Source organism: Saccoglossus kowalevskii, unplaced genomic scaffold (genome assembly GCF_978046115.1).
Source record: "Saccoglossus kowalevskii unplaced genomic scaffold, keSacKowa6.1 SCAFFOLD_138, whole genome shotgun sequence".
NCBI classification, from domain to species: domain Eukaryota; kingdom Metazoa; phylum Hemichordata; class Enteropneusta; family Harrimaniidae; genus Saccoglossus; species Saccoglossus kowalevskii.
Window position 1 is genome coordinate 89214 of NW_028188651.1, and position 24037 is coordinate 113250.

A 24037-nucleotide genomic window follows, 5' to 3' on the forward strand; every position below is an offset into this window, starting at 1 on the left:
AACTGTTTTAGTATGTTTTTGTTTATGTATTTAGGAATTGTTATTTAGTTATAGATTCAAAATGAATAATGTCAATAAAGTTATAGTTATAGTTATAGTTATGAGTCCCATCATCATCTCACGCATGCGTGGCGCGGTGACCACCTCCCTTTGAATCAAACTCGCGTGGCTAATTTCTTTTTTTTTACTGCGTTAATTGTGTGTGTTTGCATTTCAGTATATCCTAAATACATTAATTTTGTTTTCATTGATTAGGAATATTGTGATATGAAATGAACTAACATTTCGTTGTTCAGTTCATTTTCGTTGTTTATTTTATTTGTATTCACGCTTCGCGGAACCGAATACGAATCCAAAACTAATAGTGAAGAATACAAGATGGCGTCCATGAGAAACATTTCTGGCATGTCGATTGGACACAGACGTAAAATACTGCGAAGACACGAAGATCGCATTGATACAGGTAATTACTAGAACTTAAAACTCAAATTACAGTTCGATAATTTCACATTGTTTCACCATCCGCGTTATTTTGTGACTAGTTCAGGGCCGTAACGGCGAAATGTATAGCCTTGTTTTGCTTTGATTTGGGGGTTGAAATAGTGGACGGGGAATTTGTGAAGTCCAATCGGTGAGTGTAACTCAATTTTCAATCTTTATTTGAATGTATAAGCAGTGTTATTTTGCTTAGTGTGTCTATCAGGTGTGTGAAAACAATTCACATACTTGCAATGTTGCAGCATGGAAGGTACCTTCCATGGTTGCAGTAAACAAGGCGACGTTAGGGTTAGACCATTTAAACTCGGGGGTAGAAGATTTGTTTAAAAAAATACAAGCTACGGTAGTCAACGAGTGAAAAACAAATTGCAAGTAAGGTGTTGCAGGGAAACAGTGTTGGCGCATTCTAGAAAAATAAAAGGTGCAGACAAGACAGCGTGACAGCTTCCAGCCACCCCCACGATTTCAAATGGTTGGTGCCTTATGGCCAAGAAGCTACAGGTTCATGTATAGTGTGAGGGGTCTAACATTTGAACTTTTACAAATTTACACTCTGCATTTTCATAAAATCTACAAGTAGAGAGAAACACTATATGAGGAAAAAAATTGACCGCTCTCATGAGAGTGATGAGGAAAAAATCCCAAATAATGAATTTTCCCTTCCTTCAAAGTCAAAATTGTTAAAAAAAAAAATGCTCCAAACTGAGGCCATTTACTTCACCTTTTCAGCATTAAACAAAAGTCTTATTTCTGCAACCAGACTGGCTGTGCTATCTTGTATTGTTTTGTCTCAGCTGCCTATCTCATACACTTACTTACTGATGCTTGATGGTCTAAGGAATAGTGACATATAGTAATGGTTTATTAATAGAGATACATGTAAAATGTGTCCATAATAAAATATTGATCATAAAACTACATAACATTTTATATATTTTATATATTTTCGTTGAAAATAAAATCTAGCGAATATACTTTTTTTCCTATATTTCACATTAAACTCATCAAAAATCAGTGAAAATAAATTCCATACAAAATGCCCAAAAAGCCTTTTCAGCGAAAATTAATTCGAGCGAAAATAAAGTATCCCACAGTATACAGTATGCGCATATGGGGGGGGGGGGTACTGGTGTACACATACCTTCACAAAACTATTAGAAAAGATTAGTAATACTGGATTCTCTATTATCTAATGTGATTAACACACATGTATGTATGAACTAAATAATTGTGTTGAATGTTTACATTGTCAGTTCTACACGTGCGACATGCCTGGACTGATTACATTCAAAATTCACACATACATCATACATAATATTATACACATGCACATCAATTTGTTTCATAATCTGATACAAGATGGCCGAATGGGGGCCATTTTTTGTACTGACAAATCATTGAAATCAAGCATTTCTCGGTAATAACTACATAATTATTACATAATAATCTTGATAACTACATGTATTTGTATATCAGTAACCCACAGAGGCTGCGTCTGGTCAATAATTGCTTTTACTGGTTTAAAACTGCATATTGACCTCCACTTTAGTTACTATCTGTTTATTATTCACCTAGTGGTCGCATGTTCTTGAGTGTGTGCATGATGATACATCAAGTAACCAGTGATCTGCTCTAAAATGCAGATCAAATGCAATATGTAAAATTCATGGTATTCTATATGAAATTCACATATTTCCTATTTCGTGTACAAAGGAATTTTTATGAAACCTTAAAAAAACATGTGTACATGTACATGCAGGCTTCTTTCCAGTAATGATAGAAATTGACATGGAAAATGTCTATAAAACTACACACTCGGACTGAGCAGAACTTCATTGAGTTAGAGGAAAAAAACATGCCTGATAATGTTCACTACCAGATGTAGACTAAATACATTTTGTAAAACATAAAACACATTACCCTTGGGGTCACAACCCTCAGCTGAAACAGCAGGGAAAAACAGACCTTCCATGACTGAGTGTAAAATACAGTGTGTAAATAGAAAATACACATTTATATTAACAGTAACAACCTGGCATTTTAATCACATTGTAACAATCAGCATATGTAATTTACATCAACATTCTTTGATGGCTTTAACTAAAATCTTTGTAATTTCAGGTAAGCAGAGCAATATGACAGAATATCATCCAGAGGACTTACATCAACAGATGGCAGATGCATTTGGAGACCCCATTAGATTAAATTGTAGGCATCAAGCACCATTGAAATCAAGTCAACATAGTGGAGTAGGGGTCCCTTCATATGTATCCCAATTCCAGTCGTGTCAGTCACCTGGTTTTTCTGCTTTTGGACCCTACTCCCATCAAAGAAAATCTATGCCTTCGTCTACTCCTGGACCCTACTCCTATGAGAGGGAGTCTATGGCTCCATCTACTCCTGTACCCTACTTGCATCACAGGGAATCTATGCCTTCGTCTACTCCTGGACCCTACTCCCGTGAGAGGGAATCTATGGCTCCATCTACTCCTGGACCCTACTTGCATCACGGGGAATGTATGCCTTCGTCTACTCCTGGATCCTACTTTCAACAAAGGGAATCTATGGCTCCATCTTCTCCTGGACCCTACTTCCATGAGAGGGAATCTATGACTTCGACTATTCTCGACCCCTATTCCCAACAGAGAGAATTTATGGCTTCATCTACACTGGGACCCTACAACCAACAGAGAGAATCTACTGAATTTACTCAACGAGAGTTTCAATTTTTAGCTTGTGATACAGATTCTGAACAAACAAAATCAATATCCAAATTGACATCTGATGCCTGGTCTATTTTCAGAGATGTGTTTCATCTCCCACACCCCCATTCTCGAGAGAGAACACCAACTGGAGTGCCTGCTTCTGAACTTTCTCTACATGAGCCACAACCGCAAGATCAAGATGATGATCCCAAACTTGATCCCTATTCTTTGCAGAGGGTACCATTCATATCTGACTATGATCAATACTCTCAGCACGATACACCAGGTTTCTCATCTGATCAAAATCCTTCTTCTCAACAGAGAGTTTCTAGGCTAGGACAGCAATTAAATCACTTTCCTCAGGAAGAGCTGGTTGAACACAAGCAGTGGGATAGTCCACAGACTGATAGCAAAAAAGAAGCATTAGCTGATAAGCTGTTGGAAGCAATTAATAAAGATGACAGCACAACACCATTGGAGAAGGCTTGGTTAAAATATATGCATGTTCGGCATACACATCAAAAAAAGCCATCTATTGAAAGTGGATTTTTTGATACTTTGCCTAGTGAAACATCATCTTTGCATGGTGACCATTATTCCACAGCATCACAAATTGGTTATCACATATCCCAACAAATAGAACAAGATGATTCTAGAAGAGGGATTTATCCAGGGCAAGACCCACTGCATTCACCTGTTATCATTGATCAATATTCTCAGCAAGGAAAACCAGTTTTCTCATCTGTATCAACTGGTGATTTGCACTCCCGACATCATGATACACTTCCAAAGTCTCAACAGGAAATATCATTGTCCATGTCTACTCAGCGTAGATGTTCATTAAGCCAAGACTTAAATAGATTAGACTACATACCTCAGGATAAGCTGGTTGAACATGATCAGTGGGATAGTCCAAATACTGGTTACAAGACAGAAGCATCAATTATTAAGTTGTTTGAAGCAATTAACAAAGATGATAGCACAACAGCTTTAGAAAAAATTTGGTTAAAATATATGTGTGTTCGGCAGAAAGAGCCTCCTGGTGGTAGTGGCTTGTCTAGCCCTTTGCACAATGAAACACCATTCAGTGATGACCATTCCCATACAACATCAAGCTTTGATGAACAAAATAATTCAAGATTGATCCTGAGCTGCACCTTCTCCCTTCCACTGTTGATAATTTTGCATCTGGCAATGCTCATTTTTCTCAAGGAACTAAAAGGTCAGCCAGCAAAGAAAAATCCTATTTTCCAAGCAATGACAATCGATCGCCTACACATCAACGCTTGTATAGTCCAGATAGAAAAAAGCAAAGGCAGTCGGTAGGAATGTTTTTATTGCCTCTGTGTGCGGAGCACACAATGGGAGTCTTTGCAGATTGTGTGTCTGTGTGTGTGTATGTGAACTGATTAGTTTTGGGTTGAAATCTGTGCTTATTTATTACCAAATTTGCATATTAAAACCATTCAACATATTTCAATAAAACTTACATAGATGTTCTGGAGCAATGTACATACCTCATTAGTTTTTGGTTGAAAACCATGCATAATTATTGACCTAATTTGCATATTAATGATCCACTTGTTTCTCAAGTACCATTCAACAGATTTTAATGAAACATGGAACATAGAAGCTCTGCGATAATATGTAAACCTGATTAGTTGAAATTCATTCATATTAATGACCTAATTTGTATATTAATTAGCCAATATTTAGCTTTTTCACCAATATATTAACCACACATCATATTTAATAAAACTTGCTACATAGATGCTCTGGAAAAATAGTTTAGGGTTAAATTATGTACTTACCGATAACATAATTTGCATAAATTAACCAATTAAAAGGTGTTCCACAGATAACTTGAGTAATAATGATGAATAATAATAATAATGAAACTATATACATGGTTGGTTTTTGATAATCCACGGATCTGATTACTTCAGGGCTGACATCCATGCATATTAATTACAGGTTTAGTATAAATAGTTTCATGTGTCCTTAATATGCATAACTGTAATGTACTAAACACTGCTGCAAACACTGTTGCAGATAATTTTGTTGTCTGACAAAATATATGACCAAATCACCCTAATCATTGCTTGCAGTTATGTTTTTAAAATTCTGTATTTGCTTTATTAGAAGCACATCTGCTTACTGTAAATGACAAAAAGTCTGTGGTAAAAATAAGATGTATTTCAATGATTTAGCATGCAAACTTGATATAATAATAATAAATATTAGGTTGCTGATTTGGGTTAAACTTGATATAATAATAATAAATATTAGGTTGCTGATTTGGGTTAAACTTGATATAATAATAATAAATATTAGGTTGCTTATTTGGATTAAACTTGATATAATACTAATAAATATTATGCTGCTGATTTGGGTTAAACTTGATATAATAATAATAAATATTAGGTTGCTTATTTGGATTAAACTTGATATAATACTAATAAATATTATGCTGCTGATTTGGGTTAAACTTGATATAATAATAATAAATATTAGGCTGCTGATTTGGGTTAAACTTGATATAATAATAATAAATATTAGGCTACTGATTTGGGTTAAACTTGATTTAATAATAATAAATATTGGGTTTGCTGATTTGGGTTAAACTTGATATAATAATAATAAATATTAGGTTGCTGATTTGGGTTAAACTTGATATAATAATAATAAATATTAGGTTGCTGATTTGAGTTAAACTTGATATAATAATAATAAATATTATTATACATCTGTCACCGTAATGCCATAAGTTACAGCGTGCCGTAATTTTGTGGTATTTTACGGGGTATTTTCATCCTATCATATTAGAAAATGCGAATTCCAAATATGGAATGATTACGCACATTCTCTAATAATAAAAACTAACATGGCTGCCACCAGGGTTTGACCGGAATCCACACAAAGAAGTTCGCTGTTTCTGTTATAAACTTGAATTTCGGCATTCCCATGATGTATCCTTGGTAAAGATGTATAATAATAATGGTTATTTTGAGGATACCTTAAAGTATGCACTGAGACATTACACCGTTGCATCGACCTCTGCTGCACTTCGGTTGATAACCTCGCTGTACTGTCTTCGAACATACTTTGAGGTATCCTTGCAATAACCTCATATTATGCTACTGATTTGAGTTAACCTTGATTCTGTTGTAAATTCACTCTGGGCCGTTAATTGGCAGTTTGGGTTTTTAAAAAATTAAAATGGGACAAAGAAATTGCCAAGGGCAATTTTTCGGCAGTTTTTTAAGGTGTTATTTTAAATTTCCTGATGCCTAAGTTTTACTGTAGTCATTGATGGCTATTCAAGTGACTAGCGTGAATGGGTAAGCTTCGTTTCGACAATGAGCTGTAAACAATGTTAAATTATTCTTCAAATATTCTTCAGTTTATAATTTGAAAACAACCAATTTTTTGAAGAAAAAAATCATGCCGTTTTCCCATCAAAGTCCAAGCCAAAAGATCGCACTACAGCATCAACAAATCTCATCCGTGTTGCCTTCAATAATAATAAATAATAATAATAAATATTGGTTCAGTGAAAATTCATAGTGAGACATGTACTCTGTAATTTATGAATAATTGTTCAAATCAAAATAATTATGAATATTATTTCTAGAATGATGGTGTTCTGGTGAGACGTAATGCACGCATGTGGCACTGCACACTTTGCAAAGAACCAGTTCCTGCAAAAGATGTGAGTACATGTACCGGGTAATTATCATAAGTATTCTAATTTACATGTTGGCATCACTCTAATTCAATGTGATTCTAAAAGAGATATCACAAACAGTTTACAGTCTAACAACAAACAAATTTTGGTATTTCAACACAACAACAAAATACCTTGTGATTTTAATATAATATGCACTGGTTATTTTGTTGGGAATGAAAAAGCATAGAACCAATGATCACAGTAGTATAATCTTGTCACAATGTTTCACAAGTAAATAAATTACTCATTTTCAAGGTGTAACATATGCTGCAATGTGAAAATGATTTGACAATGTTGCTGCACAATCTTGAATGTAACAGTGAAATGTTCCTAAGTGATGGTTAAATACAAATACTTAAATATCCAGTATGTGGTACTGTACACTTGGCAGTGTGACAGTTTCTGCCAAAGATTCACATTCATTTGGGAAAAAAGTAAATTGTATTAGTATCAAAAGTGGAAGATTCGGTTTATGAGTCAAAAGTACGTATTGTCATTGTTATCTTCTGTATAAACTACTAATAAAAGTATTTATTGTGGCTGTCAAAAAAAAGGATCTTCTCATCCCTGGTTAAATAGAAAAATAATGTGACGATGTGATTTTAATTTTTTGTGCTGTATTTCAAGGGTTAAAACATGCTAGATGTGTACTGTTTTTGTAGTTGATTGTCTAATTTTCCAAATCACTACTTTGGAATTAATCTGCATTTCTTAATTAGCTAAATTGTATACTAATTGACCAATCAATGGTTTCAACTTGTCGATATACTGGTATAATATAATGTGAAATATGTGTATATTTAATTATTATTTTTTTAACAGTTATGCTATATTTGCTTCTATTTTTTCTAGGAAATGACAGCTTCACTTCATTCGAAAACTACTATGCATATTTCCACTAAATATCAGGTAAGAAAAAAATTTGAACTGTTATCATCCATCAGTCTGGTTTATCAGAATTTGGCATTTTTAGTCCTGTATGTCCATCCATGCATCTGGAATAGTTTCTCAGACATGCTTTATGTAATCTCATTCAAACTTCACATGTACATGCCAATTATCTTTGTCATTCAGTCAAATATGGCTGACTGACGGCCATTTTAGTCATCAAATATGGCTGACTGACAGCCATTTTAGTCATCAAATATGGCTGACTGACGGCCATTTTAGTCATCAAATATGGCTGGCTGACGGCCATTTTAGTCATCAAATGTGCATTTCTCATGGTTAAACATGTCCAGAATCGTTTCTCTGAGATGAACAAGGCGATTTCATTCAAACATGCATATTTGTTTGCAGGTGCAGATCATATTTTTGTTGAGATTCAGACAAAAATGTTCGATTTGTGATGAATTTGTTTTTATTTATTTATTTCTATGCTGATTCCTCACTAATATTTTTCCCAATTTAGTTGAAAGTTTGTGCTCAAGTAGTACATGTATACTCATAAATAATATCCTTTAAGACGGAAACATGGACTAATGGATTGACCTTCATGTGTGCATCTGTTCGTGCATGTGTTCGTTCATATCCAGCAGTGTCTTACACTTGCTTTGACCAATCAAGCTCAAACTTCTTTCTTACATCAGACATATGCACATGCATTTGTTTCATTTTCAGATTTAAGATGGTTGAATGGCTGCCATTTTAAGGCCAAAGTGTATCAAAATAAAACATTTCACCATTTTATGAACTAGATCTCAGTCGTGTGTGGGTTAGTTTAAACTTGCTATATACGTGTACATTATGCACAAGAGGATCTTGATGCACGTCATTTCATTTTCCGAATCAAGTTCAAAATGGCTGACTGGCAGCTATTTTTTTTCCATGAAACATACATCATAATTCACTGGGATATTCTAATGATGCAATTACTTGTTTTAACTGTTTCAGTCTGAAAGGAAACATAGACGATATGATAATAGAGAGGTAAGTTTTTATAAAGTACTGGTAGTGTGTTTTCAGTAACCTGAACTTCTCTGACTTCTGGATGTATTTGTCCAAGGCCGAACCAGAGCTTGAGTTTGTTTGCTGGGCAAATATCCTATTTTCACATTTATTGCTTTCCTATAAATTATGACAGAATTTTTCATAAGCAGTGATTTTTTTTACCATTTTCAGTCTGACAGAAGACAAAGAAAAAATCATAATTTAAGAAAGGTAAGAGTTGAAATTGATTTGTTATCTATGATGTGATCATTGACGACATCACACAAGCAAATAAAAAAAATGTTTCTCAGATTGCATTCTCAAAAATGGGGTGTTTAGACTATTTGTTTTCCTAATACATTCAACAGCACACTAATTTTGCAGGTTTTACCATTTCATCAACAGAGGGCAATATTTCATGAGTCTATTTGTCACAAAATATGATAATCAGTTCTGGCACCATAAACATTTATTTACCAACAATTTTGTCAAAAATATGTCAGTCAAGTTTTTGAGCAAGCAAATTGCCATTCAGTTTAATACTGTAAAATACTTTATTTTCGCTTGGAATTAATTTTCGCTGAAGGAATGATTCAGTGAAAATGAAATCCAGTGAATATACCGGTACCTTTTTTCCTATATTTTACATTCAACTCAGTGAAAATCAGTGAAAATAAATTCCATACAAAACATCCAAAAAGCCTTTTCAGCAAAAATTAATTCCAGCTTAAATAAAGTATTTTACAGTAATTAACTGATACGAGTAGATTAACGGGAAATCCAAAAGGAGCCGCTATTTCCCGTTAATCTACGAGGAGGGGTAGTATAACGAAGTTATAACAAAGTTATACTGCGAATTTGACGAGTTTTGCACGGCTTATTTTAAATCCTGTGGTCATGGCGGATGTTTACAGCGCTATTGCGTAAATCGCAATTCTAAACCAGGTGTAGTCAACCGCAATTATCAGCCGTGCTCATTGGCTATAACAGATGTGTTGAAAAGCTCTAGCCAATCGACATTTACTCAGCAGAGTTTGTTTTGTTTAACAATAGAATCCACCAACAGTGGACTTTATTGTATTACCATAACCAACACTGATTGGACCACGTAGAATTGCATAAAAAACATTCGATCACGTGAATTTGGTGCTCATTTGTGAGAACAGTGTAGCACGTTGTTGGGTGAACTCCGGAGATCCGTCAGAATCATGTCTGCTCAAGAATTTGCTGCTCCGGAAATTGACTGGGATTTGGAAAACTGGTTGTCCCAAATTGATGTGGACGACGCCGAGGACTTTAAACTGAGCGATATTCAGAAAGAATTCTGTTTTTTGCCTCCAGTTGACAGCAAACAAGTCACCAAATACCAGCAGTCACGCATACCCAAGACAACTCGCAGCGCTACAAAATGGGGCGTCAAAACATGGAATGAGTGGAAAGAGCAACGTAATGTTAAAGTTGAGTATGATAAATCTGATGAAGAAGTGTATCATTTGGTTCCGTCTCTAGATGACAATTTAGTCCAGAAGGAATTTGATTTCTGGCTATGTAAATTTGCCATTGAAAGTCGGAGACAAGATGGCCAACAGTATCCGCCAGACTCATTAAGACAAATGTTCTGTGCCATTTACCGCTATCTGCGCGATGATTGTAACCGCCCTGACCTAAATTTTATGGACCAGGGCCTCCACGACTTCTTAGGTTTCAGAAATACGCTGGATGGTGTCATGAAGACACTCTCTCACTCTGGTATTGGTATCTGAAAAAAACAAGCCGAGCCATTTTCGCTAAATGATGAAGAAAAGCTATGGGCACACGTGTTTGGTACAAATACCGCATTAGGCATGAGTTATGCAACCTACTTTTACATGTGTAAAATGTTTGGACTGCGTGCCGCTGATGAACATTCAACACTAACGGTAGACCAACTCACCATGCACAGCGACGATATGGGGGAGTAAATGGTATTCCAGGGAAAACCATCGAAAACTGACCAGGGAGGATTCTAACGCAAACCAGGGCAAAAACACTACGCGCAACCAGAAAACTCGCGCTGTGTTGTAAACTTGTTTCGGACATATCTGTCATATATCCCAAACAGCGGGCCATTCTATAGAAGACCACTGAAGTCAAAGAATGACGAAATAAAGTTCTCTGCACAAAAGCTTGGTGTTCATACATTGCAGGGATACAGTAAGCAGATGACTGATCTCGCTGGGATAAAAGGTTATCATACTGGGCATTCAGGAAAGGTACGTATTGGAATTTGCACTTTAGTAATGCAATGTTCGATTTCCCCGCTGACAAGAAATAGTCATAACTTTATGTCGAAAATAATCACTACTCGTTAACTCCATTTTTTCATGCAAACTGTTTGGTGGAATACCATTTAAATATTATATTCACTGGCACGATATGTCGGATTCATTTCACGCGATAAAGATTTAATGCAAACGGCTTTGACGTGTTTTAAAAAAGCTGAACGATTGAACGTACTATAACAATATATTGATATTTTAAATTGCTATGAGGTGGACTGTTACAAGCTATTGTACTTTCATATTAATACATTGTATTTTATTTTAATTAAACAGATTACACAGGCAACCACGCTGTTCCGGCAAATTTCGACGAGCAGCTAATAGCAGAAAGAACAGGTCACTCCAGTCTAGCAATTAGAAGCTACAAGCGGACAAGCGACGAGCAGACGAAAGCAGTGTCGGACGCATTGCAGCCACCCAAACCGAAAAAACGGCGAAAGAAGCGAAAACGCATGACATATCCACCACCCCAACAGACGAGGACAAATCTAATACCACTGTCATAACCGATTCTTCCCAAGTGTCCGTGAATTTTGTAAAAGGAAATATGAAACTTGAAATACGTTTTTAAAATGTATCGTATAATCGTCATTGCGTATTTAATTAATTAAATGAAAATTCCACCTTGTTCTTTGTTTTCATTCAGTGGCCACCTGTTATGTTAATCAGCTTTCCACTCCTGTTGTGCTCATGACTATTTAAATTAACCCATTCATTATTAACAGTCCCGGCTTGTTAATCCATTGATAAAACAGTACCGTTAACAGGAATGCATAATTAATTAGGTTGAAACTGTCCGATAACGAAAGTAAGAAACATAGTTAGAACAATGGCGACGAGACAAAAAGTAGTATAACACACATTAATGTATCTGCCATATTGTTTTTGAACAGAATGGAACATTTGAGGAATCTCAAAAGAAACTAATTGCCTTTTATGCCCCCTTGAAGTAGAAGCCCTGTAGTTGTGGTATTCCTGTATATTGCCATTGGTGCCATTGCCATCATAACATGTTTCAATGCATTTCTTTATAGATGTTTGTCCCAAGAAAAGCTGTTCGTCTTGTTATTGGTCGGGGCTGGGCAGTAGTTCACAAAATACAGGATGAAACAGGTGCTTCTATACAGTTTGACCCACGTAAGTTGTAGAGAGATAATTTTTTTTTTAGCTCTGTAAAAAAATTCATGGTGTCTCTGTCACATGACCTTGTTAACATTTCAGAATTAAGGAGTGGACCATTAGAAGCTTGTAGTGGGTGCTGAAATGAAAAAATATATCCACAGGAAAATTCATCGTGAAAAAAAAGTTAAGGAAAAGTTAAGGATCTCATAAACAGATCAAGAGTCCACTGGTCAGTAGATCTGGTGAAATGTAACACATTTTGGCAGTACTGTAAAATCTGTATTACTGTAAAATCTGTATTTGAAGCCGCGGCTTCTATTAAAATGGTACAATTCAACAGAGGGATGCGGCTTCTATTAGAGCATATACACATATGAGAAATGATGAATTTTTGGTTCCCAATTGTTAAAAAAAAATGGGTGCGACTTCTATTAGAGATGCGGCTTCTAATACAGATTTTACGGTAGAAGCTATGACTTCTATTAAAATGGTACAATGCAAGAGAGAAGATGCAGCTTTTATTAGAGCATCTACACATACATGTATGAGTGATGTTGAATTGGTGGTTCTCAATGGTTCAAAAAAATAGGTGTGAATTCTATTAGGGATACAGCTTTTAAAAGAGACTATGACAGAACCCCACACCCTTCCCGTGGCTTTCGTTGCGTATGGAAGTTATTTTCACGAGTGATGCGGTGTATCCTGCGGCCGTACTTTCACGAGCGAAGCGAGTGAAAGTACAGCAGAATCCACCGCATCTCGAGTGAAAATAACTTCCATACGCAACGAAAGCCACGGGGAGGGTGTGGGGTTCTGTTATTATTACATATGTTTCATACTTGATTATTTCGTATTAAAGAAAGAAAGTGCAAACCGGGATGGAATTTAGGTCGGGGAACCCCATTGCCCATTAATATGTTCCAATATAAGTGTTACGCCCTAGCAGCGCGTGTCAGTGTAGAACGCGCCCGGAGAACGCGTGTCACTGTTTGTTTGAAATTAAAATAATCAGACGTCTAATCTGAGTCACTGTTCGAATAAATAACTCGTTGACGTTTAGTTGGGACCACGGCAGAACCAGAACTTGAACTGGACGACTATGATACACAGTTTATGTTGAAGTTAAAAGTTCCGCCACAGAATTGTGCATTGACAAACATGTCGTGCAACTGCGGTACTCCTCTGACGGGATGACTTTCGTCGACAGCGGTTGTCGCTGAGCTGCACGCTACAACTTCGTGTGTGATGTTGCTTGCTGGTCGTGGATTGACTGAGTCTTGATTACCGGTTAAAATGTTGCTCTTTTGGCGTTGGTATTTTTTATTTGGAACTGAGTAACGCCGCAACGTCGCCAGCAGAAACCTGGTATCTCGATGCTGATGGTTGCAGCTGCATAGTAATCGCTGATTTTACTGCTGGTGGATCTTCTGAGAGCCCTTCAAGGTTTATAAAACTCCGAAAACATTATTGCATGGGTGATATGCAAATTAGTTTGGGCCAAAATAAGTGACTGCCTAAAAGTACCGTTACTGTTGTTCAAATTTCATTTCACTCGGCAAGTATATTCATGTACCCCAAAGGGAAAATATCATACTTCTAAATATTGTTTATTTCGAAAAACTGTACTCCTGAAGGGAATACTTTGTTTGCTCTCAGACCTCATTTGCATATGGGTTGTGGAAATACCGATTTTGATTTCAGGGACGAATCAAGATAAACTGCAGTACATATGTAATAATTCACAGTACTCACTACCACACTACGTTTTCACCTTGATATGTGTATTAAAATTATTATTTGTTTATTAGTCCCTGTTCGGACACAGTCAAACTTGGTATATACGTTGGACATTATAGGACCTTGATGCACATCATTTTGTTTTCAGATAAGATTCAAAACGGCCGACTGGCGGCCATTTTGTTTTAATAAATGTGGTTCTAGTGCCATATCTCTGACTTGCTGTGACTGATTATGTTCAAATTTTAAATATTCATTTATACATCATGTCATAGATATACAGATATATTGGTTTGACGATCTTATTAAAAATGGTCGAAAAAAAAAATTTCAGGCATTTATGGATGGATTTTGTTCAAACTTGGTACATACATTAGACATTACAGGTTCCTGATGCACGTTATTTTATTTTTTAGATCAGATTCAGAATGACTGACTAGTGGCCATTTTGTTTTAATTAATGGGCTTCTAGAGCCATATCTCTGACATGCTTTGACTGACTATGTTCAAATTTTATATATTCATTATACATGTATTCAAAATGGCTGATTTTGTTTTAATTAATGCTGTTCCAGAGCAATATCTCTCAATACTCGTTTGATGATCAGATACAAATGTCAATCATTTAAATGTTAAACAATCATCATAATCATATTCCTGACATGTTTATATTCCAGCTATATTACTATAAACAAAACTATATATCTTAAATTCGATAACTAATGGGGACTGTGCCATGGCTTGTTTATACTAAAATTATTATTTGTTTATTTATACAAAAATTATTATTTGTTTATTTATACTAAAATTATTATTTGTTTATTTATACTAAAATTATTATTTGTTTATTTATACTAAAATTATTATTTGTTTATTTATACTAAAATTATTATTTGTTTATTTATACTAAAATTATTATTTGTTTATCTATACTAAAATTATTATTTGTTTATTTATACAAAAATTATTATTTGTTTATTTATACAAAAATTATTATTTGTTTATTTATACAAAAATTATTATTTGTTTATTTATACTAAAATTATTATTTGTTTATACAACAATTATTATTTGTTTATCTATACTAAAATTATTATTTGTTTATCTATACTAAAATTATTATTTGTTTATTTATACTAAAATTATTATTTGTTTATTTATACAAAAATTATTATTTGTTTATTTATACAAAAATTATTATTTGTTTATTTATACTAAAATTATTATTTGTTTATCTATACAACAATTATTATTTGTTTATCTATACTAAAATTATTATTTGTTTATCTATACTAAAATTATTATTTGTTTATTTATACTAAAATTATTATTTGTTTATTTATACTAAAAATATTATTTGTTTATCTATACAATTATTATTTGTTTATCTATACAAAAATTATTATTTGTTTATCTATACAAAAATTATTATTTGTTTATTTATACTAAAATTATTATTTGTTTATCTATACAAAAATTATTATTTGTACACAAATTATTATTTGTTTATTTATCCAAAAATTATTATTTGTTTATCTATACAAAAATTATTATTTGTTTATTTATACTAAAATTATTATTTGTTTATTTATACTAAAATTATTATTTGTTTATTTATACTAAAATTATTATTTGTTTATCTATACAAAAATTATTATTTGTTTATTTATACTAAAATTATTATTTGTTTATTTGTACAAAAAATATTATTTGTTTATCTATACAAAAATTATTATTTGTTTATTTATACTAAAATTATTATTTGTTTATTTATACAAAAATTATTATTTGTTTATCTATACAAAAATTATTATTTGTTTATCTATACAAAAATTATTATTTGTTTATTTATACTAAAATTATTATTTGTTTATTTATACAAAAATTATTATTTGTTTATCTATACATAAATTATTATTTGTTTATCTATACAAAAATTATTATTTGTTTATCTATACTAAAATTATTATTTGTTTATTTATACTAAAATTATTATTTGTTTATATCTCAGAGGATCATAAGAGTCATGTGCAAGTTGTTCGGATTGATGGAACAGAAGATCAAGTAAAAAATGCACGAAAGAGAATTAACAAAATAATGGATGTCATAACTCAACGCAATATTGAGGTAACTATGGGTCACTTTGACCTTTGAAGGTTTCACATCCTGGTGTTTTCATTGGTATGAAAATCAAAAGTATAAATATATTTTATTGATATTTCAGCACAATTCCAGAGACGAATATTTATTTTCAGTTATTAAAGTGAAATATTTCTGTTGGGAACAAAAATATTCATTAAAATGCCCCAATTGTGTATGTTTGTGGTGCTGTCATAGCAACAAAAGTACCAGGATGTATGACATTTAGGAGTTGCCTGTACATTACAATATTTGTTTCATCTTATCTTTATTTATTCTATCCCACAATGTGAAGCCCTGCCATCATAAAAATTAGGATTTTGTCATATATAAAAATGTTATTATTCAGTATGAACTCCTGACCAAGTTCAATTTAGCTTTGTTAGTCCCCGTTCGGACGTAGTCTGAAAACGGGGACTTATGTTTTGCCCTGTGTGCGTCCGTCCGTCCGTCCGTCCGTCCGTCCGTGATCACCTGTATCTCGAACATGCATGGACCGATTAAGTTCAAACTTCACTCATACATCACACATTATATGGGACATATGCACATGCATTTTTTTCATGATATGATTAATGCTAGCCGAATAGCGGCCATTTTAAGGCCGAAAATGCATCAAAATCGCACATTTTCACCATTCCGGACCCGGATCTCAGTTATGCATGGACGGATTTTGTTCAAATTTGGTACATACATTAAACATAATAGGACCTTGATGCACGTCATTTTTTTTTTTGGATCGGGTTCGAAATGGCCGACTGGCGGCCATTTTGTTTTAAAGAATTCAGTTCTGGATCCATATCTGAGACATGCTTGGATTGATCGAGTTCAAACTTCACACACACAAGGTACATCATGTCACAAATATGTATGTGCATTTGTTTCATGATCTCATTAACGATAGCCAAATGGCGGCCGCTTTAAGGCCGAAAATGCATTGAAATCGCACATTTTCACCATTCCGGACCCGTATCTCAGTTATGCATGGATGGATTTTGTTCAAATTTGGTACATACATTAAACATAATAGGACCTTGATGCACGTCTTTTTTTTTTTCGAATCAAGTTCGAAATGGCCGACTGGCGGCCATTTTGTTAAAGAATTCAGTTCTGGATCCGTATCCAAGACATGTCGGGATTGATCAAGTTCAAACTTCACACACACATGGTACATCATGTCACAAATAGATATGTGCATTTGTTTCATGATCTGCTTAACAATAGTGGAATGATGGCCATTTTAAGGCCGAAAATGCATCAAAATCACGTATTTTCACAATTCCAGAACCGGATCTCAGTCATGCATGGATGGATTTTGTTCAGATTTAGCACAATGTGTTGTACATATGCAGGTGCATTTCGGTCATGATCTGCTTTGAATGTATATGTCACTCAAATATGAACGGAACGGGGATGTGTCATTGACAATGACTTGTTTCACATTCATATTTTCTGTATTATTGGAAATATTCATTTAAGTGATTTTTAAGAAATTATTCGCTTATAAAATTTTGAACAGTCACAGTGTTGCGCTGTTTTAGGTTTGGAAAATTTGTTTGGGACCAATGATTCAAATTTATGCTTCAATTACAGGCAACAAAAACGATTGAAATGAATGTGATGTCTGTGACTACAGACGTGCATGCAAAAATAACTTACTTTTTTGAGGTACTTTTACAGCATTGTTTATTATTCAGTTGGTTTGATGTGGAACTTTAAGTTTATTTTATCGTAAAAGAATATTTTAAACACTTAATCAATTTAGTACAATTGCTGCGTTCCACCATATTTTCTTGAGCATGACCTACCATGTGAACTTGGATCTTTTGGGCCAAGAATGCAATTAACCATTCAGAATATTGTGTGTTACTGTCGGCAGTTTCTAGTGCTGAGAGATCTTTGCAATCAACAATTCAAATTTATTTACATGAATGGTTTGGATTTCTACTGTTTACTTGTATTGTATAACAGTGTATTACAATGTACATTGCTATGAAAATGGATTCTTCCACTTTGAATTGAACCAATCCTAATAATGTGCTTTGAGAAAATGTTTCGAGGGAGTAGTTCTTGTTTTGACTTTGAAGTACTATGGTGTGCTGAAATAAATGAGACCTTATGAATCTCTGAAATTGAAGTAATGCCTCCTGGAACTATATATTCTAATCTATACAAAACAGTTTCTGAGATCTTCGGCATAATGGCGATTGGAAGTAAATTTTGTTATTATTATAGTTGCAGTGTACGATTTTATGTATACAATTTACATAATCAATTCTTTTAATTTTCCAAAATTTTCAATTACAAATATATATTATTCACACTATTAACAAAAACAAAAATTTGAAATTATATGTTATGATTATTTTTCATAATTTAGAATTGTGACATTTATGTCGTTACTAAATGTTTGAAACTATTTTTGTTCATAATAGGTGGTTGTCCCAATGAGAAATGCTGGTGCTATTATTGGTCGCCGTGGGGAAAGAATTGCCAAGATTCAAGAAGAAATTGGTGCTTTTATAACATTTGACGAAGGTGAGTTGTTAAACATGGTAGTATTAGTATGTGTAACCATGGACTATAGAGTCTATGGTTTTAAAATATGTGAAATACACATGATTGACAGAAAAAATGAAAGATTCACTATTATTTGTTCTGTTCAGATGAAGTCTGACACTAGGTACTTAATTTAAAAACTGCTCTGTGAGTGTGTGAGACAGTTCCAGTTCCTGCTATATTCAAACTCACACACATCATTCATGTGCATTTGTTTGACAATTCAATTCATCAAAATCAAGCATTTTTTCCATTCCAGAACCGGATCTCATTTTGTACATACATTAACATAATAGGACCTTGATGCATGTAACGTTTTTGAAGATCAAACATTTCTGGCATTCTAGAACTGAATGTTGGCGTTTATGGATGGATTTTGTTCAAACTTGGTACATACATTAGAGATTATGGGTTCCTGATGCACGTCATTTTATTTTTCAGATCGGATTCAAAATGGCTGACTAGCAGCCACTTTGTTTAAATGAATGCGTTTCTAGAGCCATATCTCTGATATGCTTTGACTGATTATGTTCAAATTTTATATATTCGTTTTACATCAAATTATAGATATATAGATGTATTCAAAATGGCCATTTTGTTTTAATTAATGCTGTTCCAAAGCAATATTTCTCAATATAGACAAGTACTCGTTTGACGATCAGATACAAGATGTCAATCATTTTAATGTTAAAAAATCATCATAATCAAGCATCATCTTCTGGATCCATACTTCTGACACATTTATGTTCCAACTATTTTACTATAAACAAAACTATATATCTTAAATTTGATAACGGGGACTGCCATGCATGGCTTTTTGTTTTACAAATCACATTTGACTAGCGATCATTTTGCTTCAACCTTTTCACCACCAGTTCCCACTTTTCATCACAAAATAGTCCCATCTATAGTCTGCATATTCCTTTAGAAGAGTGGGACAAAAAAAGACAAATTTCTCAAGTAAAAACTAATATTGAAGAATATAAAAAAAAATGCAGACAAATTTGGGCGAAAAAGTCTGGTGGTGAAAGAAGTTAATAAATGAGGTTTGAGTTTATCTCTGACATACCTGACATACCTGACATACCTGACTGGTTTGAGTAAATCTCTGACATACCTGACTGGTTTGAGTATATCTCTGACATACCTGACTGGTTTGAGTATATCTCTGACATACCTGACTGGTTTGAGTTTATCTCTGACATACCTGACTGGTTTGAGTATATCTCTGACATACCTGACTGGTTTGAGTATATCTCTGACATACCTGACTGGTCATATTCAACTCACCTACATTAAAAACCATGTCACACATACAGGTATGTAGATCTATTTGATCCAATTACAGTTGGATGCAAGTTGGCCATTTTAACACTGAAAATTCATCAAAATCAATTAATATTGGCCATTGCAGAATCAGATCTCTGTCTAGCATGTGTAGATTCAACTTGTCTTACAAATAAAAAGTCACTAATTAACATGCAGTTCTCTTATTTTGCAGTAATCAACTTTTGGCTGTTATATGTAGAAAGATAACTTTCGCTGATTTTGGAGAATTTTGAATGTAAAACATAGGAAAAAGATATCATCCCTTCAACGAAAAAGGCGAAATAAATAAATTCTAAGTGAAAAGAAAGTAATTTACAGAAGTTTATAGATTTGCTATACATCATGTAGAATAATATGTCAAATTTATTAACCAATGAGAATGCAGTGTTTCACCGATGCAAGTCTCTGGGAATTCCTGAAAGCATTCCTGTAACGCAATGCGGAAGTGAATTATCAATGTCAAAGTGTGATCTATTAAAAATAATTTTGACAAAAAATGACATGAAACACGGTTGCCATGGTCTGTAATATTCACACAATATTCAGGGTGGTCAATATGCACATTGTATTATATAAATTTAATTATTTATTCGTCAAAGGTCTTATGACTAGACATTCAAATCTGGAGTATTTTGGGTGGGCTCTAAGTCAAGCATAGTTGCTAAGTCGGACGAGTACGATATTCATGGTCACATTGTGTGATCAAGAGAACAGGATTATATAACTAGTGTATTTATGGTCACTATAGAGTGTAACTATGCTTATTTGATGAAATTATTGACTTTTGAAAATCTTTGCACTATTAACACAATTTTAATACTAGATTGTTGTTTTTATCTGTGGTTGCATGATATTATTTTAACTTTAGGATTTTTGTATTTAAAATTTTTATTTTTTTTATTCATCAGATCATAAATCACGAATTTTTAAAATTTATGGAACAGCAGATCAATTAGAAAATGCTGAACGAAAACTTCAAAAGCTGATAACACTAGTCACAACATCTAAAATTCAGGTAACATTTATGTTAATTTGAACACTTTTGCACTATGAAACAGTCTCACAAAAACATGCTGTGGGTGTTGACTTGTACTGACTCTAGTTTATTCAGTGCATACATGTGGGGGAGTTCTTGGTATAGACACATGTAATTATTTGAATTAGTGTATTGTTAGTTAAATAATGGGGTTTTCTTTCCCAACACTTGGACACTTTTTCCTGTCATAATATTACATGTTAGCCTACAGGTAGTCTCTCAGAATTCATAAAACAATTGTCTTATTAATATATCGTAATCCTTTATTGTTTTTATATTGAAAATTTGTTTTGCTAATAATTACATTTTATTTTTGTTATCAATAATAGCTGGACACAGATTCAGAGTACAAAACAGAGGTATGTCTGTTATTACTTATGTCACAATAATTGACTGATTTGCACTGGTTATTCCACAGATATCCCATTCACTTCACAGATTTCAATTTCAACAGACCACAAACTTCAAATGCCAAATTCCCAGCATTTGCGTGTTCATCACAGTACATCAAACATCTATGTTTCAAACTGTCATCATCTTTCAACTAACTCGTACCAGCCTCTGACAATTTCCACACCATTCTGTCTAAGCAAGAATAACGAGCATGCAAATTATCTTTGGTTTTCACATGATATTTTCATATTTTTTGCAGGTATTTTGGAAGTTGGAAAACTATGTCATGGTCATATTTACTCTGTGAAACACACACGTACCATCTCAATTTTAGTCTATTTTCTCTGAAAAATCATCGTTTCCCAGCTGTCTTAAATAGTTCTTCTAGCTGCCCACGTTTGTACCCACCTGCACTCACTCCGCTATCTCTAAAAACTTGTTAAAATATGCCGCTGACTCTTTCCGGGTTGCATGTCTATCGATGTCTTTTGACTTTTTATATTTTTGTCTCACCCATATGTGTTAACTAAGAGATGGATGTGATGTGGTGACTTCCAATAGCAGAGCTATATTAGCAAGGTTGATGCTAGCTTGAATACATTTGCAGACTGTATAATTAATTGAGAGGTGTGTGATGTGGTGCCCAGTGATTGTATTGAGATTTGTGTTCCATATAATTTAAGAGAGCATTTGTACTTTTCTTCTTGATCTCGCTAAAGATGTTTCTTCGTTTGAAAATAATTTTATTCATGATAGATGCTTGTTCCAAAGATAGCCACTGGTGCAATTATTGGGCATAATGGAAAAACAATTCACAGGATAGAGGAAGAAACAGGTGCTTATATAAAATTAAACAAAGGTAAGTTGTCAGCCATGTTGCCAACATTGTGTATTTTATCAAATATTCTTGTCATTGTTGGTAAAAAATGATCTCATCAACTTCTTTTTGAAAACTACCAACCCAATTTGTTTTTTGGCATGCAAGTACTTGAGTTGACCTCTGTCAGATTTGTTCATTTTCAGTTTGCTATTTTTTGTTATAATTTATTGTAACATTAATTAATTAATGCATGTCATCGTATGAAGTATTTCAAATGTTATCAATATTTATTACTATGCAAATTAACATATGTTAATTAACCTTATATTTGCCATCAAATTATTAGCTTTCTGTTATTATATACTGTAAATGTGTTAATTATTCACTGGGTTTAAATTTTGCTATTTTCGCTGACAGGTAAAACAACAATAAAACTTATTGTTTCCTTGACAAATTTGTGAAAATAAATGATTTTACGGTTAGTGAGCAATTTGTCAGCATGGCTGTGTCCCCTCAAAACAAAACAGCCATGTAAATAGTTAGCTATTTTTGCATTCAAAATTTAGATCGATCACAGAATTTCTTTTTTATCCAAAAATGATGTCATCTATACTTTGTCTTTTTGGCTGATAGTTCAAAATTTAAAAAGAACACCAGGATGGTTGGAGACCTGAATATATCTCTTTATCATCTCTTTATTATTTGCAACTCAATCAAGCTAATTTAAATATTACAGTCATAACACCAATGAATTTGCTTACAAATGCATTCTAATTCATTTTCATATTAAGACTTTAAGTGGTTCTATTGCTGTGAAGTACTTCATTTTCGCTGAAGGGATGAATCAAATAATCGAAAATATCTTTTTCCTATATTTTACATTCAACTCATCAATGAAAATAAATTTCATACAAAAAAGTGTTAATGTCTTTTCAGGAAATATTTTAAAGTAATATCTATTGCTTATCTTGCTATGTGCATATATTACATTTAGCTTTAAACAAAATTGTTGTTTTGTTTTTTTATTTATCAGAGAATTTCTCAAATGAAACACAAAGTCTCCAAATTAGTGGAACAGAAAGTCAAAGAAACGATGCAAGACGAAGAATTCAAAACATTATAGAGACAACCATTGAAATTAAGGTGACATATACACTTTATTAACTTTGCTTATTTCATCTAATCTATAAAAACTTGAATTTCATCATCCTTTTTTTCACTCATGTCTATTATACAGACACAGCAGGAAGTATTACCTATTACAACACATACAGTTACTATCTACAATATCATTTAATAATATAAACATAAAGACGATTTGAATAAATATATTTATATACCAAATAAAATATGCAAATATAAAAACAAAACAAAACAGAACAGAACAGAAAAAAATTGCTATCATCATGCAAGATCAAACAAAAATGGCAGTCCAAATTAAACAGTGAAGCAAATTTTGAATTCTCTATTGGGAATACTGTGTAAATAGAATGCAGTGATCGCCAATATTGCGTGTATCCACCACTTGGACCCATTTTGACACATGCTTACCTATCTCTAAGCTTCTTTTATACTCACATATAAACCTTTGAAACAAACTGTTTTCTTTATAGATACTTGTCCCAGAGGAGGCCACTGGTAATATTGTTGGATTTAATGGGGTAAAGATTAACAGGGTGCGGAGAGAAACTGGTGCTTGTATAAAACTGGACACAGGTG

The 24037-nt window shown here is 33.4% G+C and overlaps 1 pseudogene across 1 annotated transcript; it reads left to right on the forward strand.

The window, feature by feature from the left end:
- Positions 1 to 10070: 10070 nt before the first annotated feature.
- On the forward strand, positions 10071 to 11810 carry LOC144355052 (zinc finger MYM-type protein 2-like; annotated as a pseudogene). The gene is made up of 2 exons (XR_013421111.2): positions 10071 to 11114; positions 11457 to 11810. The product of XR_013421111.2 is annotated as a zinc finger MYM-type protein 2-like (transcript).
- The last annotated feature ends 12227 nt before the right edge of the window (positions 11811 to 24037 follow it).